Source organism: Apium graveolens, chromosome 7 (assembly GCF_009905375.1).
Source record: "Apium graveolens cultivar Ventura chromosome 7, ASM990537v1, whole genome shotgun sequence".
Classification (NCBI taxonomy): domain Eukaryota; kingdom Viridiplantae; phylum Streptophyta; class Magnoliopsida; order Apiales; family Apiaceae; genus Apium; species Apium graveolens.
The window spans coordinates 88,868,092-88,886,016 of record NC_133653.1 but is presented as its reverse complement, the minus strand read 5'-3'; the positions used below and the strand labels follow the sequence as shown (position 1 = coordinate 88,886,016).

Sequence of the window (17,925 nt, the reverse complement as noted above, 5' to 3'; positions counted from 1 at the left end):
CACTATTATGATCTCATCATAATCCATAAAAAGCTTTACTCTAAACTATGGTATATCTTATTTAAACACTTAAATAGATAGAGCCCGTAATAAAAAAACAAAACAAGTCTTTATTAATATCAATGAAATCAAAACAGATTACATAAAAGTTATTCCTAAATCCTAATACACGATTGGACTTAGGACATATTCCTTTCAATCTCCCACTTGTACTAAAGCCAATCACTCTGGTATCTAATACCCATCTTGACGATCAAAGTGACTTTCATAAAGTAGCTTTGTGAGTGGGTCTGCTATGTTGTTATGTGTGTCAACTCTATTTCAATACAATACAAGAAATGTTATCGCGCTCCCACTAACCCTTTTGTAGACGCATGGTTCATCCACGTTTTTGATAAAATCAAACTCTTTGATTGTCTCATCAGAACGGATGTTCCATCTACGAGAAGCTTGCTTTAAACCACATATGGTTCGCAGCAGCTTACCACTAGGTTTTCATTTCCCTTGGAAAGAAAACCATCTGGCTATTTGCCAGATCTCATAGTCGTAGTAAGCAACATTCGCAAGCAAAATCCGAACTGATTATAATAGGGCTACAGGTAAAAGGCTTCATCAAAGTCAATCCATTGCCTTTGTTTGAATTCTTTTGCCACAAGCCTGGCCTTATAGGTCTCCACCTGGCCATCTGCTATAATCTATCTTTTGTATACCGTATACATAGATTCCATTCTGGATTTCATGGCACTATGCCATTTCTCTGAGTCAACACTACTCATATCCTCATTATAGGTCACAGGGTCGTCATCATCAAATGATTGACAACTCATTGTCATTCTCAATGACAAGGCCATATTACCTCTCAGGTTGGCGAGACACTCTCCCTGATCTATGAATGGGTTGTTCCACAAAAGGTTGTTCAGTCGGAACAGGTGTTTCCACTCGATCTGTAGTAGTTTGTGCTTCTTGAACTTCATTAAGTTCAATTTTGCTCCCACTGTTTCCTTCAAGGATAAACTGCTTTTCCAAGAAGGTAGCATGTCTGGAGACAAACACCCGATGATCGGTGTAAAAGTAATACCCTAAAGTCTCTTTGGGATATCCCACAAAACTACATTTTACGGATCGAGATTCCAGCTTATCTGGGTCAACTTTCTTGACATAAGCTGGACATCCCCAAATCTTAACGTGTTTAAGACTCGGTTTCCTTTCTTTCCATATCTCATACGGAGTTTGAGGAACAGATTTGGAAGGTACCTTATTCAGTAAATATGTTGAGGTTTCCAATGAATAACCCCATAGGAATACTGGAAGATTTGCATAGCTCATCATGGATCGAACCATGTCTAACAGAGTTCGATTTCTCCTTTCAGATACCCCATTCAACTGTGAAGTATATGGAGGAGTCCACTGGGAGACTATACCATTTTCTTTGAGATAATCTAGAAACTCTCCATTCAAGTATTCACCACCTCGATCTGATCGAAGAGTTATAATACTGTGTTTGGTTTGTTTCTCCACTTCATGTTTATATTCCTTGAACTTTTCAAAGGCTTCAGACTTGTGTTTCATCAAATACACATATCCGAATCTAGATCTATCATCTATGAAAGTAATGAAGTACGAAAATCCTCCCATGGCTTGCGTAGACATTGGTCCACATACATCTGTGTGTACCAATCCTAGCAAATCTGTAGCCCTCTCTCCATGTCCACTAAATGGAGATTTGGTCATTTTACCCAATAGACAAGACTCACATGTAGGATATGATTCAAAATCAAAGGGGTCTAGTAACCCTTCCTTATGCAATGTCCGAAGTCTATTTTCACTTATATGACCTAGCCTACAGTGCCATAAATAGGTCAGATTTTCATCATCTCGTTTTCTTTTATTAGTTTGTTCAATCTGAAGTAAATCATGCTCTACGTCACATACATACAGACCATTATTTAAAATTCCACGTCCATAAAGAACATTATCTCTAAGGATAGAACATTCATTATTCTTAATAATAAATGAAAATCCATCCAAGTCTAACTTGGGAATAATATTCCTCACAATCGAGGGAACAAAATAACAATTATTTCAAACAATAGTCTTGCCCGTAGGCCTATGTAAATGAAATGATTCTACATCTTCAGCAGCAACTCTTGCTCCATTTCCCATCAGTAGAATCACCTCCTCTTCCTCAAGAGTCCTACTTCTCCTTGGTCCCTGCAACAAATTGCAGATATGAGAACCACAGGCGGTATCTAATACCCAAGTAGAAATGACATATTCACTTCTATCATGAACATACCTGAATCAGAAGCGGTAGTCTCACTACCCTTCTTCTTCAATTCTGCAAGGTAAACCTTGCAGTTCCTCTTCCAGTGCCCTAACTTGTTACAGTGAAAGCAAACAACTTTGCTCTTGGGGTCTTCAGCTTTTGGTGGAACCGGCATTTTCTCACCTACTTTCTTCTTCTTGGAAGAGTTCCTCTTCCTTTTCTTAGGATTGGAACCTTCACCAATTAGAAGAACAGAACTCTTCTTAGGGGAAAATTCAATTCCGCAGTCTTCAACATGTTGTGGAGTTCAGGCAGGCTGACATCCAACTTATTCATGTGAAAGTTCACAACAAACTGCGAGAACGAACTCGGAAGCGATTGCAAGACCAAGTCTTGGCTCAGCTCCCCATCCATGGCAAAACCAAGTTGTCCAAGACGTTCAATCAAATTGATCATCTTAAGTACTTGGTCATTCATAGATGATCCCTCAGACATCCTACACCCGAACAGCTCCTTCGATATCTCATATCGAGCTGTCCTCCCCGCCACATCATACAACTCTTGTAGATGCATGAGGATAGTGTGGGCATCCATATGCTCATGTTGCTTCTGTAGCTCAATGTTCATGGAAGCTAGCATGATGCATTGAGAAACATTTGCATCATCCATCCACTTACGATACACAATGTGTTCATCATTATGTGCATCACTAGCAGGTTCAGTAGGCTTAGGTGAGTCAATCACGTATTCCAGCTTCTCAATCCTGAGAACAATTCTCAAGTTTCGAAGCCAGTCAGCATAATTAGGACCAGTCAATTTGTGAGCATCTAGTATGCTCCTGAGTGATAGTGCAGAAGATATAACGTACAAAGTAAATCTGTAAATGATAAACACATAACAACACTTAGCAAATATTCGATTTCATTTTAAAACACTATATGAATCGGGTCTTTATTCATAAGTGGCTCCCACTAGTTTATCTAATTTATTCAACCCTCTACATGAAAAATTAAGCATTCATAATGCTAGTGGGAATAGGGATCCTACATTCCATTACACGACCCCGGCTGTAGCACGAACCGCCATGTAATGTTCAATAGGCAGACAACTCTTGTCAATTACATCTCATGTTATTCCCTAATCAAACTTTAACCTCTTGAATAATTGAGTCACGGCTGTGGCACGACAAACTCAATATTCTAAGTCAAGTCTAACCCAACATTCCGTACAATTGAATCAGTCCCCAAAGGCCCACGGTTGTGGTACGTAACGACCTTTAGATTCTTATTCAATGTACACATCTCTATGTAATAGACAAGTATTTCTTATTTCGAAATCAAAGCCCTCGGCTGTGGCACGAAACGACAATGATTCAAAAATAAGAACTACTTTTCTATCATGTTGGAAGGCTATGACCGACACAATCCCGTTGTATCATTGGCCAATTACTACTTGATATTATTTAATTTTAGAGGGATTATATTACGTTACAATCATAATCATATTATAAAGAAATTCTTCCTTTTAAATTAAATATTTCAAATCAATAATCAATAATCAGATGATTCCCAGATCGGGTGGAGCATTGTCAAGAGGCGTCACTTAATAACCCTTTCTTACAGATAGAAATATGTTGTTGACAAAATCATCCTTTCTCTCATATCGAAAATTCATATTCAATTACGTATTTCACAAACACAAGAATCTCATGATTGTATTCATAATAGTGTTCTTAAGGTTATGAAACAATTTCACTATGCTAGGTTATCTAACAAACGCCTTATGTTCATTTAAGTTCACCTAAATCTATCATCGCATGATAAACTAAGTATATATCACATATATCAACATGAATAAACATCAAGGTAGGCATGTTACATCATCTAGCACATTAGTCTAAGCATTATACATCTCTATGTATCACATGAAGCATTTAAAAGCAATCAAAAACAGTCAAAAACAGCTTTAAAACACTTCATGGAAATATAAACAGTTCAAACCTTTTATATAAACTAAAATTGATCGCTCCATTAGATCCGTCTCGGAAAAACGAATCCAACGGTATATTACACGCCCAAAACGGAGTTACGAAACTCCCAGAAAATCAAATTTAATATGGACAGTCGGGCTGTAACGCATTACAGGAACGCGTTACAAGCCCTGTAACGCATTCCGGTGATGCGTTACAGCCTTTTAAGCCATTTAAAAGGTGTAACGCATTCCCTGAATGCGTTACAGGTGTGTAACGCATTCCGGAAATGTGTTACAGCCCTATATATATATATATATATATATATATATATATATATATATATATATATATATATATATTTTTTTTTTATTTCCTCAGCCGCCGCCTGGTTTCTTGGAATCCGCGTCGCCTGACATCTGACCTTCTCTTGCTTTGCTGACAGCCCTATAACAGAAGACAACAGCACAGTAGATGTAGATAACTTACAGATGATACAAAACATATATATATATATAATATATATACATATATTTATACTTATTTAATTACGAATTTTAATTACAAGAACTTCAAAAATTCATAATAAAAAATCTATACATCATAAAATTATGAAAAAAATACCCAGACGATCTACAACACTTGTAGAACCCAGATCAACATTCAAAATTATTCTGAGAAACGATTTCTCATCAGGCAAAATTAATCCATAATATAACTTGTAAAAATCATAATTAATTCATACAAGCACATAAAATTCTGAAATTTTTACCACAGATCTATATGCATACAACCTACGCTCTGATACCATTGTTGGATTTTTAAACGCAGCGGGGCGTGGAAAAACACTTTTACACACACAAAATCCAAATAAAAGCATATAAATCGTGAATAAAAATTCGAGGGATCGAATCTAACCTTTAAAAATATTTAGGAGACAACGATCAGAAATTCTTAGCAGTTGCTCCTCAAGTGTGAAGCACTCCACCGCTATCCACCAAGAAAACGACTTTTAGGAGGAGGAGGAGGTGGAGAGAATTTGGTTTTCTAAAACTTTTGGGTTTCTTGGGTTTAGAATAAAAATAGGGTCTATAATAGTGTATTTATAGGCAAAATTTTCAGCTGAAATTTTCCCATAAATATTATTATTATCCCATTTATTATTCTCATTAATAATTAAAACACCTTTTAATTATTAATCCTTTTTCTAAACACTTTAGAAATAATTCTCTCTCTTGATTTAATTTCCAAAAATTAAATCCTTAATTAATAATATTAAGAACTTTTCTTAATTAATTTATAATCAATTAAATCTCATTTAATCAATTATTAAATTTGCCAATTAATTATTTATTTCACAAATAAATAATTATTAGCCATTATTAATTAATTCCTCCACCATAAAATTATTCTCTTTTTATGGTGTGACCCTGTAGGTTCAATATTAAGCCGGTAGTAGAAATAAATAATAATAAAACTATTTTATCATTATTTATATAAATTCTCTAATTTATTAAATATGATTAATTAATTAATCACATTTATTCTACATCGTGAGTGATGCTTCTCAACATATCGCGACTATCCGGATAATATGAATTCACTGCTTAGAATACCAAGAACCTGTCAGTGAATAGTTACCGTACAATAAACTCCTTTTACCCTACAATGTCCCGATTAAATACAAGGCATGAATCTCGTGTCAAGCCTATCTAATTTAATCACTTGCTTACCATTTACTATGCGTTGTTCTATGCAAATTAGAAACTCCTTTCTAATTTCATTTACTCTGGCCAGAGATTCCTGAACTAGCATAAGTGGATCAGCCTTGAACATTCGCTTCCTTCACTGGAAGGGGTAGATCCTTTATTGATCATACACTATCTTCGTGTACAAATTCCTATACCTAGAAGAGCCCTAATAATTGTCCCTGGAGACTAAGAACTAAACCAAAGCACAGTTCAGTGTACACAAGATGACTATGATGACCTCAAGTCTAAGAATACTTGTACAACTATCACTAAGTGAACAACTGCTGACACGTGAGTGAACTCCATCAGTTGTTCAGCTGTGCGAGTCATGTTCAGTGAACTTATTCCATAATAAGCACCTACATACTAGCTATAGTGTCACCACACAAATGTCTATGAGAACAGACATCCTTCATAATGAAGCAAGCATAGTATGTACCGATCTCTGCGGATTATTAATTACCAGTTAGTAATCCTATGACCAGGAACTATTTAAGTTTAGAGTTATCATCTTTTTAGGTCTCACTATTATGATCTCATCATAATTCATAAAAAGCTTTACTCTAAACTATGGTATATCTTATTTAAACACTTAAATAGATAGAGCCCGTAATAAAAACAAAACAAGTCTTTATTAATATCAATGAAATCAAAACAGATTACATAAAAGTTTTTCCTAAATCCTAATACACGATTGGACTTAGGACATATTCCTTTCACCTTCTGCGTGCATAATTCCTCACCTACCAAACGATTTATATCTTGATTCATTACATCTTCCTGACACTTCTTTATTTTCTCTAGCAACTCCGGCTGAAAAGTCATACTGTATACTTTTGCTTCATTAGGCCTGCAAACTTTAATCTCCAATTCCAGTTTCTGAAATTCCTTATATATCTTTTCAGGTACTGATAACACATTTAACTTTTCCTTCCGACTTAACGCGTCTGCTACAACGTTCGCTTTACCGGGATGATAATTAATCGAGCAGTCGTAATCCTTGATCAATTCTAACCATCTCCTTTGCCTCATATTAAGCTCCTTCTGAGTGAATATGTACTTTAAGCTTTTGTGATCCGTAAAAATCTCGCACTTTTCTCCATACAGATAATGTCTCCAAATTTTCAAAGCAAAAACTATGGCTTCTAGCTCCAAATCATGAGTAGGATATTTCTGTTCGTGTGGTTTCAATTGCCTTGACGCATACGCAATCACCTTATCGTGCTGCATTAGGACACATCATAGTCCTTTGTGAGAAGCATCGCTATAAATTACGAAATTCCCTTGATCGTCTGGATGTGACAAAACAGGTGCTGTGATTAATCGTTGCTTTAATTTCTGAAAACTTTCTTCGCACTTGTCATTCCATATAAACTTTTCATTCTTTCGTGTAAGCTTTGTCAATGGTGTTGCAATCCTTGAAATTTTTTGAACGAATCGACGATAATATCCCGCTAATCCCAAGAAACTTCTTACCTCAGTGGGTGTTCTCGGTCTTTCCCAGTTTGTAATTGCCTCAATCTTTGCTGGGTCCACTTTGATCCCTTCATTACTGACTATGTGTCCTAAGAACTGAACTTCCTGTAGCCAAAACTCACACTTCAAGAATTTAGCATATAACTTCTTTTTCCTTAAAATCTCCAAAGCTGTTCTCAAATATTCCGCATGATCCTCTTCCGTTTTTGAATAAATCAAAATATCGTATATAAACACAATAACGAACTTGTCCAAGTATTCCTTGAAAATTCTGTTCATCAGGTCCATAAACGCTGCCGGGGCGTTGGTCAATCCAAAAGACATCACTAAAAATTCGTAATGTCCATACCTTGTTCTGAAAGCTGTCTTTGGTATATCTTCTGGCTTGATCTTCAGTTGATGATATCCCGATCTTAAATCAATCTTGGAGAAGTACTTGGCTCCCTTCAGTTGATCAAACAAATCATCAATTCTGGGTAACAGATACTTGTTCTTGATTGTAAGCTTGTTGAGTTCCCTATAGTCGATGCACAGTCTCATGCTTCCATCTTTCATCTTGACAAATAATACCGGGGCTCCCCACGGGGACACACTGGGCCTGATTACTCCTTTCTCTAACAGCTCTTGTAATTGCTTTACTAGCTCTTTCATCTCAACGGGCGCCATTCTATACGGGGCCTTGGATACCGGTTCTGTTTCAGGTGCTAAGTCGATTGCAAACTCAATTTCTCTATCTGGAGGAAGTCCTGGTAACTCATCGGGAAACACGTCTGGAAATTCATTCACTACTGGAATATCTCCAAATTTCGCTGGCTCCTGACTCCTATCAATCAAATATGCCACGAAATGCTCGCATCCTTGTCGTAGTAACTTCTTGGCTTGAATCATCGTTAAGAACTTCTTTACTTGTTTCTGGCCCTTGAACGCTACTATTCTTTCATCTGGCGTCTTCACCATTACCCTCTTATTTCGACAATCTATCTGGGCATCGTGCTTAGATAACCAATCCATTCCTAAGATAACGTCAAATTCTCCTAACTTAAATGGTATCAAATCTACACAAAACTTAATACCAGAAATCTCAATCTCACAATTCCCACAAACTTTATTTACAGATACTCGTTCTTGATTTACCAATTCCACAGTCATTATTTCATTTAAATACTCAAATGGACAATTTAACTTACTAACAAAATCTTGTGAAATAAACGATCGAGTTGCTCCCGAATCTATCAACACTTTGGCACATAAAGAATTCACGTTAAGCGTACCTGCCATGACATCAGTATCCTGGATAGCATCCTTCACAGACATGTCAGAAACTCTAGCCCTTGGAGTCTCACTCACTGCTGGGGTGGATCCCATAATCCTCAATGCATTACTGACCGGGGCTGGTGTCTTGCAATCCCTGGCTATATGTCCTGGTTTCCCATATTTAAAGCATGTAAATCCAATGGCTGGAACCTTCACTGTTGGATTCCGGATAGGCTGATCCTTATTTGCTGGCTCTCTTACTGGCTGATTTCGGCACTCCCTTGAATAGTGCCCTTTCTGATTGCACTTGAAACAAACTACATTCAACTTATTACAAACTCCCCCATGCTTCTTCCCACATACTTGACAATCTGGAAAAGTTAATCTCAACTGATTTGGCTGATTCGCATTAACTGGACGGTTGCCTTGGCTTCCGTCGCTTGCATTTTGTCTCCTAAAATTAAAATTCCTCCCTGGATGAAACTTGCCCTTCTTAAAATTTGGAAACTTCCCTGGTTGTGACTGACCTTCATTCCCTTCAAATTTCCTTTTCTTACTTTCTTTCTCCTTCTGTGACATCTCACTCTCTGTCTCTGTGATCATAGCCTTCTGTACAACTCCTGCATAGGTATCCAATTCAAAAATGGCTACCTTTCCTCTGATCCATGGTTTTAAACCTTGTTGGAATCTTTTAGCCTTCTTCCTGTCAGTATCCACATACGACGACACATACCTTGACAATTCCTCAAACTTACTCTCATAATCTGTCACCGACATGTTTCCTTGCTTTAGTTCTAAAAACTTCAACTCCATCTGATCCTGGACAAACTGAGGAAAATACTTTTCTAAAAATAATTCCTTAAACCTCTCCCAAGTAATAACATCTGTTCCTTCCAACGTCTTCACCATCTCCCACCAATAGGTAGCCTCATTCTTCAAATAGTAACTTGCAAACTCAACCTTCTGTTCATCCTTTACTTTTACTAAGGCAAATGCCTTCTCTATCTCCTTTAACCAAACATTTGCTTCAATCAGTTCTAAGGAACCCTTGAATTCTGGTGGGTTTACTGCCTGAAAAGTTTTAAAAGTTACCTGGGGATTGGTCTGTCTTTGTTGTTGTTGTGCCAGGTGAACTGTTTGTTGGGCCAAGATTTGAAGAATCTGGGCTATTGCTGGGTCTATGGGTCCTGGGTTTGCATTCTGGTTTGTATCATCTTGGTTGCTATTATTGTTGTTATTGGTTTCTTCATTCTGGGTGTTGGTGCGGGTATTTCTTCTGGGAGGCATTTTTTGTAAAGAATCAAACAACTTATTTAGTTTTTAAATCAAATTCTTTGCATAAAAGAAAAGTTTTGTAACACAGAAATATTTCTTTTTGAAAACAGTTGTAACTAGGTAAATTGCATGCTTCTTTACAGAATATAAACAATTATGGGAAACAGGGTACATGGTATCACAGGGGTATAACTGGTGCAATAAATAAGGTAAGGTAAAACAGGTGCAGTAAAATAAATGATAGTGCTGGAAAGGAAAAGGTACTGATATATATAGATCAAAAGTTTTGGGTAGTACAAGCGTAAAGATGCTTCGAAAGTAAAAGCAAAAGGGCACAACAACCTACTCACTAGTCAGCATAGCTAGTCTATAAATACAACTCAAAAGTCTACTGATACACACTACACACTACTATACATAATACATAACCATCACAACACTGCTCAGCATCTCCATCTCTAACTCATGGCAAGTCTGGACCTCCAATCTCCTCAAGCTCCTCTAGAACCCACTTAGCACACTCCACTAGGAAATCAGGGGTGATGTCCTCATGTGTAGCCTCAGCAATCCTCACTGCAGCTGCTCTATGAAATGCCTGGAGCCTCTCTCTGAGTCGCCTCTCACCACTCCCAACCTCCCTGGTACGCATAATATGTAGTAAATCCTGAATCTGACCCTGTAGGAATCGCTGCTCCATAAGGCAAGCCTCAAACTGATGATATGGGACAGGATAGGAAGAGAACTGGAAAGGTACTCCTGTAACTGAGTGACTAGTAAAGCCTGAATCAGCAGGTGGGAATCCTCTGATAGGTGGCCTCATGCCTGGAGGTGGAATAGCCTGCAATGGTACGGGCTGCAACACAGGTGGAGGTAGTATAGCCAACACTGGTGGAACAACAGGACGTGGATCTGAAGACGGTCCTCCAACTGAAGGCTCTGAGTGATCAGCTGATACGGGAATAAAAGAGTCGGCCATCGCTGCTATCTGAAATCATATCGCAATATAAGAATCTTGAACCATGACGCGAATCATACTAATACCTGTTATATCGAAGCACTCAACCTCTCGACTTTCTATCTTTCTATTCCTTACTTCTAATCCTAACCCTCTACCCATTCCCGTCAACCTAGGCTTGTGTCAGTGACCTATAACCTGTAGCTCTGATACCAAACCTGTGGCGCCCTCCAAACCCGGGTCAGAAGTTTGGGGTCCACACACTCACACACCTTATTAATAACCTGCTTATAACAATGATAAAGATAATAATAATGATATGCAGTGACCCTACTTATCAACTACCACGGACCGCAATAGGTTAAAGTATGCACACAAGCCAACCATACTTACTTATATTATAACCGTTCAAATCCCAACTATCCAACTCAGAACTGAGTATTAAACATTATTACAAACTTTTTACAAACTTAAATTATTCCAAAAGAAGCCTACTAGCTCAACTCGATCAACCTGAACCCCTAGCTCTCGCGCTGGACTGGGGATCCTCGGTACCAACCGGTTCCTTTTTAACTGGAAATAACATAAACAATATCGCACAAATGAACTAATTAGCTCAGCAAGTCACAATGACAAAACTGAGAATAATGATCATCAGGTAAATATGGTTATGATATCAAGTGAACAATGGATTATGATTTAGAATTGGATATTATATTTTCATTTTAAAAACAAAGGTTAGGTTGCTGATCAGTCACGCACTAACCCCGAGCAAAGCACACAGCACTGCTCTAACTACTGGATCCAAGGCACACATTGGCCTAACTTGACCATTATATGGTCTGACCATGAATCTGGTCCACAATTTTATAAAAACAATCCAATTCTACCATAATAATAGAATAAGCAGTAATAAACAATAAACATGATCATTAACAACATTTGACGTTCAATAATGAAAATGGTTTCAATCTGTATAAAGATCAATATGGCATTTCCAAAGCTTGGCTGTTAGGTAATGAAAGAATTGGATAACAAAGGAATCAACATTTCAGGGTTCCAAGGATTTGATCTTTCAAAGCATAAGATACAAGGGTTTGAATGTGTAAGCAATCTGGTTCAGTGTTTAATATTTAGTTTGTATATATTTGTGGAGTAGTATCGTATATTTGAGGTTCGTATTTGGGTATACAACAATCAATGGTCTAGAAAGAATCAGGTTTATGGCTCAAGATCAATAACTGGAATCAAGGTTTAGGGTTCAGTGCTTCAAAGCACTTGCAATATAAAACAAGAATACCAATCACTATAATATCTCGAGAAAGTTCAGAACACTTGCCTGGTACTAGCTTACTACACTGCACTTGCTCTCAATCACCACTATCTTACTCCTTGACTATCTGGATCCCTTTCCTACGCCTTGCCTCTTCTGCTCACATATCATAAGCATCTATCAATATTTAACTCATACGATTCTATTCGACAAATACTTCTATCTACCCTTCGTTTCACCCAAATCCGATTAACGGATTGAAAGTTATGCAATAAACAAGTAAACATCGAATATATAGACCGACAGTTAACCAACAAGTCACATATAACACATAACACGTCACATAATCAATGGTATATCATTTATAAAGAAGTCTCGGGTCATAAATAGGCTTTCGGATATTTAAAATAATTTTTAAAACATTTTTCGGAATTAAAACAGATCGTTGAATCAAGTTCGAAGTAATAAACAGGGTTCGGTTAGCCAATTCTGGCTTCAAAACAATTTCATAGTAATTATCAAGCCTTGAAAATAATTTAAAATAATCTTTTAAAGCTCGAAATTATTTTTTCAGAATTTTTAAATAATTTTTAAATAATTAAATCTAATTAAATAATTAATTAATATCAATTAATAATTAATTAAATCAATTAATCAATCAATTTCCGAATTAATTGACTAATTAATCAATTAAAAATTAACTGAAATTAATTAACTAATTAATTCAGATTTATTTTTGAATTAAAAATAATTTTTGGAATTTTCAGAAATTAAAATCGAATTTTTATAATGAAAATAAATAGGAAATATGATTTTTGAATATTTTTAAAACAGGAATCCTATTTTTGCAAATTCTGGAAAGTTCAGGGACCTACCTGTTTCTTCCCCAATAATTCAGGTACTAAACTGTAATTTTACAGGGGGGTCACCGGAAAATGCCCTGTCTCGCCGGAGAAGACGATCCAGGAATGCTCAGGCCACCACCACCTCCAGATCACATCTACAATTCATCAGGAACATAACTATGCCATCAAATCGGCCTGATAATCCCTGAGTTGGCCGGAATTTGGCCGAGAAGTTCGCCGGTTTTCGGCGAGTTCGACGTAAACTTCAAATGACAACTCCCTTCTCTACAGACCTCGTCGATTTATGAAACTGGTACGAATAGATTGCAAATTTCACAAAAAATACAACCCACTATACCACAACATCTATCTATCCCGAAATAAGAAACCCCAAATTCAATTAAGAACATTCATACGGGTTATAAACCCTAATTTTAAAATTCGAGAATTAAACTCAATTTTGAACATGTTTTTGAACTCCAAATCAGACGTATGACATATGAAAATCATCAGGAAAACAAGCTCTACAATATGCAAGCATCAAATCATACAAACAATCATCTGAATAAAAATTCATATTTTTAATAAAATTAATTCGAAAATAAATAATTTTTTAGAAAATAAACCTTGATTTCTGCAGTGATTTGGAACACAAAATCTGATAGAACACCTCAAGACCTTTGGATTGAGTACTCGAGCTTTTGAAACGGACTCCGGTAACACCTCCGACTGATGGTTTGATTCTCAGAAATTATATGAATATAGGAATTTTCTCTGAAAATTTATATAATTAACTGTCTGCAAATAATTTTTGATACGAAATAAAATACGGTAAAGGCTATTTATTATTACGTAAAATTAGTATCCCGTTGGATCATTCCGGATATAAAACGGTACGTTTATTTGTAAAAACTGATCCAAACGGTATCGGTTTTCGGGACAGTTATCCAAACCAGTACAATTTGTACTGCAGTCTTGGTCTCAGCGCCTGGTTACACGTATTACGAGGTGATAATTGGGATAGTTTAATAAAAAGCTCCCGTTTATCGAAAATACGAGTTTTATTGATTTACCAAAATGAATATTGTATCGAAAATGTTGCGCCGGGACCCGCGCAGGACAAACCGTACGCCGGATCGAAAAAGTCGAAACATGAAATATGCTCAGAATATTATAGTTAGGTTAGGAAGGTGTTCTCGGAAGAGTTTCGGGTTCCAAAAACGTAACAACGGATGACGTCGGTTGGTTCCCGTTTTTATAAAGTAGATTTTAAATACTCGGAAAAATATTTTATAAATTTCATATGATCCTTATAAATCCATAAATCAACATAAAAATAATTAGGAAGATATGACAATTATCTATATTTTCTTTTGGACATATAAAAATTAAAATACTCAATTAATAATATTTTTAAACATCCAAACACATTTAACACTTAACAATTAATTCACAGCATAGATACTGAACACATATATTAATTATTTATTAGCAAAAATAATTACACGATATATCCCGGATTTTACAAAATATGTATCATTTTATTTTTTTGGAAAATATATTTACAAAATTATCAGATTAAAGTGGGTAAAGTCAAAGTTAGAATTTAAAATTATTGACAATGGATGTGTTTTAGGATCTCAAGTTTCTTCCCATATGGAAAAACAGGATGTTGTCCAAGAGGTATGTTGCTTATAGCTTGTAGATATAGTGTATTCGAGAAATCTCAGTGCATTGCATGATATTTTTTGTACCGTGTAAAAATTACCAGCCCATTAAGTTCTAGCTAAGAGCTGTTCCACACTAGCAACATGATTGTCTTGTGAAGGGAATGTTATCCACTAAGCTGTCAGGGGCGGAACCAGGAATCTAACATGGAGGGGACCAAAATAAATAAAAGTAGAAAATATACCGATTTATTTGAGATGTGCACGCCTTTCTTTGATCAAATAAAAAGAATCAATGATCTCCTCGGCAGAAATGGTCTCCGCAATCTCCTTTTCAATATACATTATCAAATAATCCCTAAGAAATTCATCTTCCATTCGATTGCGAAGACTTGTTTTCACAATTTTCATAGCAGAAAAAGCTCGTTCAGATGTTTTAGTAGATGCTGGAAGAGTCAAGACAAGCCTTAATAGTCTATCAACTAATGGATACATGTCAGCTTTCCCTGTGGTTACCAATCCATGACATAAATCACCAAGAGTAGACAGATTCTTCAAATCTGGATGAACCGGAACATCTAACCCATAATGTTGTAGTTCACACTGTAGATGGATTTTTTCATCTCCCATACATTCTTATCAAACTACATATAGCAGTGAAATGTGAACTCCATCTAGTATCTCCGGGACGTTGTAATGTTCCAATTTGATTGAGACCTTTACCTGTTTGAATCTCTTCTATTTCCTTTAAATGTTCAATTTCAATAATTTGATTAGCTTGCAACTCATCATGCCGCTTAGAAGAACTAGTAACCGCATTGATAATAAAGACCATATTTTGAAAAAAAGTGTGAATCTGAGGTACTTCACTTGTTGCAGTCACAAGTGCTAATTGTAATTGATGTGCTAGACAATGAATGTAATATGCATAAGGACAATCTTTAAGAAACAAGGCTTGCAGCCCATTCCACTCACCACGCATATTACTGGCACCATCATATCCTTGACCTCTTATGTTCTGGACATTAAGATTATGATGAGACAAAATAACACATATTTCAGTCTTTAAAATTAAAGAAGTTGTATCTTTAACATGGACTAAATCCAAGAAACGCTCCCTCACAAAGTCGCTTTTATCAACGAACCTAACCACAATAGCCATTTGCTCCCTTTTAGAAATATCTCTAGATTCATCCACAATCAAACAATATTTTGTATCATCAATCTCATCACAAATTAAATCTTGCACTTTCCTAGCAAAAACATGTAAAAGTTCTTTTTGAATTTTTGGTGAAGTGTATTTGGCATTTTTGGGGGCTTTATCTAAAATTATTTCTTCTACTTGAGGATTGTAAGAAGCCAAAAGTTTTAACATCTCAAGAAAATTACCCTGATTCTTCGAATTGCAGCTTTCATCATGTCCTCTGAATGCACAAGCTTGGAATGTCAACCATTTGATTGCAGCTATCGATGTTTTAAGACGCATTCGATTTTGTTTGATCTCTTCTGCACTTTGTTTCTCCACTATCTTCTCCAAGTGACAAGGCTGATTTTTAAGATTATAATAATATTTAGCCGCAAAATTATGAGCTGAATTAGAACCATCTCCTTTCCCAACATGACATCTAAAAGCACAATCTTTTCCATTGTTTACTTTCCTCCAACTGTTAAACCCCTTGATAGTAAAAGTATTCGAGCCACACCTTCCTAATGGATCTTTAGCAAAAAGAAAACAATAAAAACAATATGCTGCATCTTTTTCTGGGGAGTACTCTAACCAAGGAAATTTATCAAACCAACTCTTTTGAAATCGACGGGGATGATTTTCTGGACCAGAGAAGGGATAAACTTGCACAGGTTGATATGGGCCAAGATCAATGTATGCTCTCCTAATTAAATCTTTTTTATTTGGATGATAAGTCTCAATTTATTTCCGCAAACCAGGATCACGTATTAACGAATTGAAATCAATAATTTCATCAGTGTTCTCAGAATCAATACCTTCATTAACATTCTCTGGATTTTGAGGAATTTGCTCGGAGTTTCTGTTTATCCCACCAAAAATCAGAGGCTCAACTCCATCTCCAGTGACTTCAATTGAGGCGGCAGAAGGTTCTTCATCTTCACAAGTAGTTGTTTGCTTCTTCTTGGGTTGAAAATAGGATGTAATCTCTTTTCTCTTACTCATATTTACAGATTAGATGCAAATGTACAGTAGATAAAGAGAGATGATATTAGGGATTGTAATTTTGTAACTTGTATGTATAGTGTGTATTGGGGGTTTTGGGACCGGAGCAGAACAACTGAACAAGTATGTTCTGTTTTTAGACTTTAGTTTTAAGCATCTTTTTTTTTGTTTCAAATTGTACTATCTTTATCTTATATGTTTATATATTAATTATTAAGATTAATGAACAAATTCCATGATTTCCATCTAATCAATATTATTTTGAATGAAATAATTAACAAAATCAATAAAATTTTGTATAATCAATTCTCAATTTCAATTTTTTTTTAAATCTAGGGGGACCAAAAAAATTTTTGATAGTAAATTTTAAAATTTTATATTAAAATTTTGGGGTTGTTCCGCAGTTGGCGGGGACCGGGGCTCCCTTCGGTCCCCCCTAGTTCCTCCCTTGTAAGCTGTAATATTAGGGTATATTACCAAATTTCCTTCTCTCTGTCTTTCTCCTCAACAAAATTAATTGACAAAAATAGGTGTACTTTCAACTAAGTAAACCAATTGCACAGTGTAGATATAATTGGCATTTTAGTGTTAGTCAAGAACTGCATTTTATTGGATTAATCACTCTAGCTACAACTGCTCTTAAATTAATATTTTCAGCGTTTATTTTAGATTATCTTTACCCTTTACTCCTATCAACTCTTACCTTTAGGTTCATAGGTTTCATCTTATAATTCTATTTATTGAGCAGAACCACTATCTTATAACCCAACACTTATAGTTAATCTTAAATCCTAATATCATGGTAAATTTAGCTCTGTTTCTGGGATTATGCAACAGGTAGTTGTTTTGTTCTTATTTGCAACAAGTACCATTTCAGTGCATCGCGTGATATTATTTGTACACATTTTATTTAAGTTTAAAAGTACTACATTTTATAATTTGAAATACTACACTCTATTTATAAAGTTCTACGATATGCTTTGCACTCTATTTTTTTAAAATATTT

The 17,925-nt window shown here is 35.8% G+C and overlaps 1 pseudogene; it reads right to left on the bottom strand.

Moving 5' to 3' along the window:
- Window positions 1-15,350: 15,350 nt before the first annotated feature.
- LOC141673847 (uncharacterized) lies at window positions 15,351-16,919 on the bottom strand (annotated as a pseudogene).
- Window positions 16,920-17,925: the final 1,006 nt, after the last annotated feature.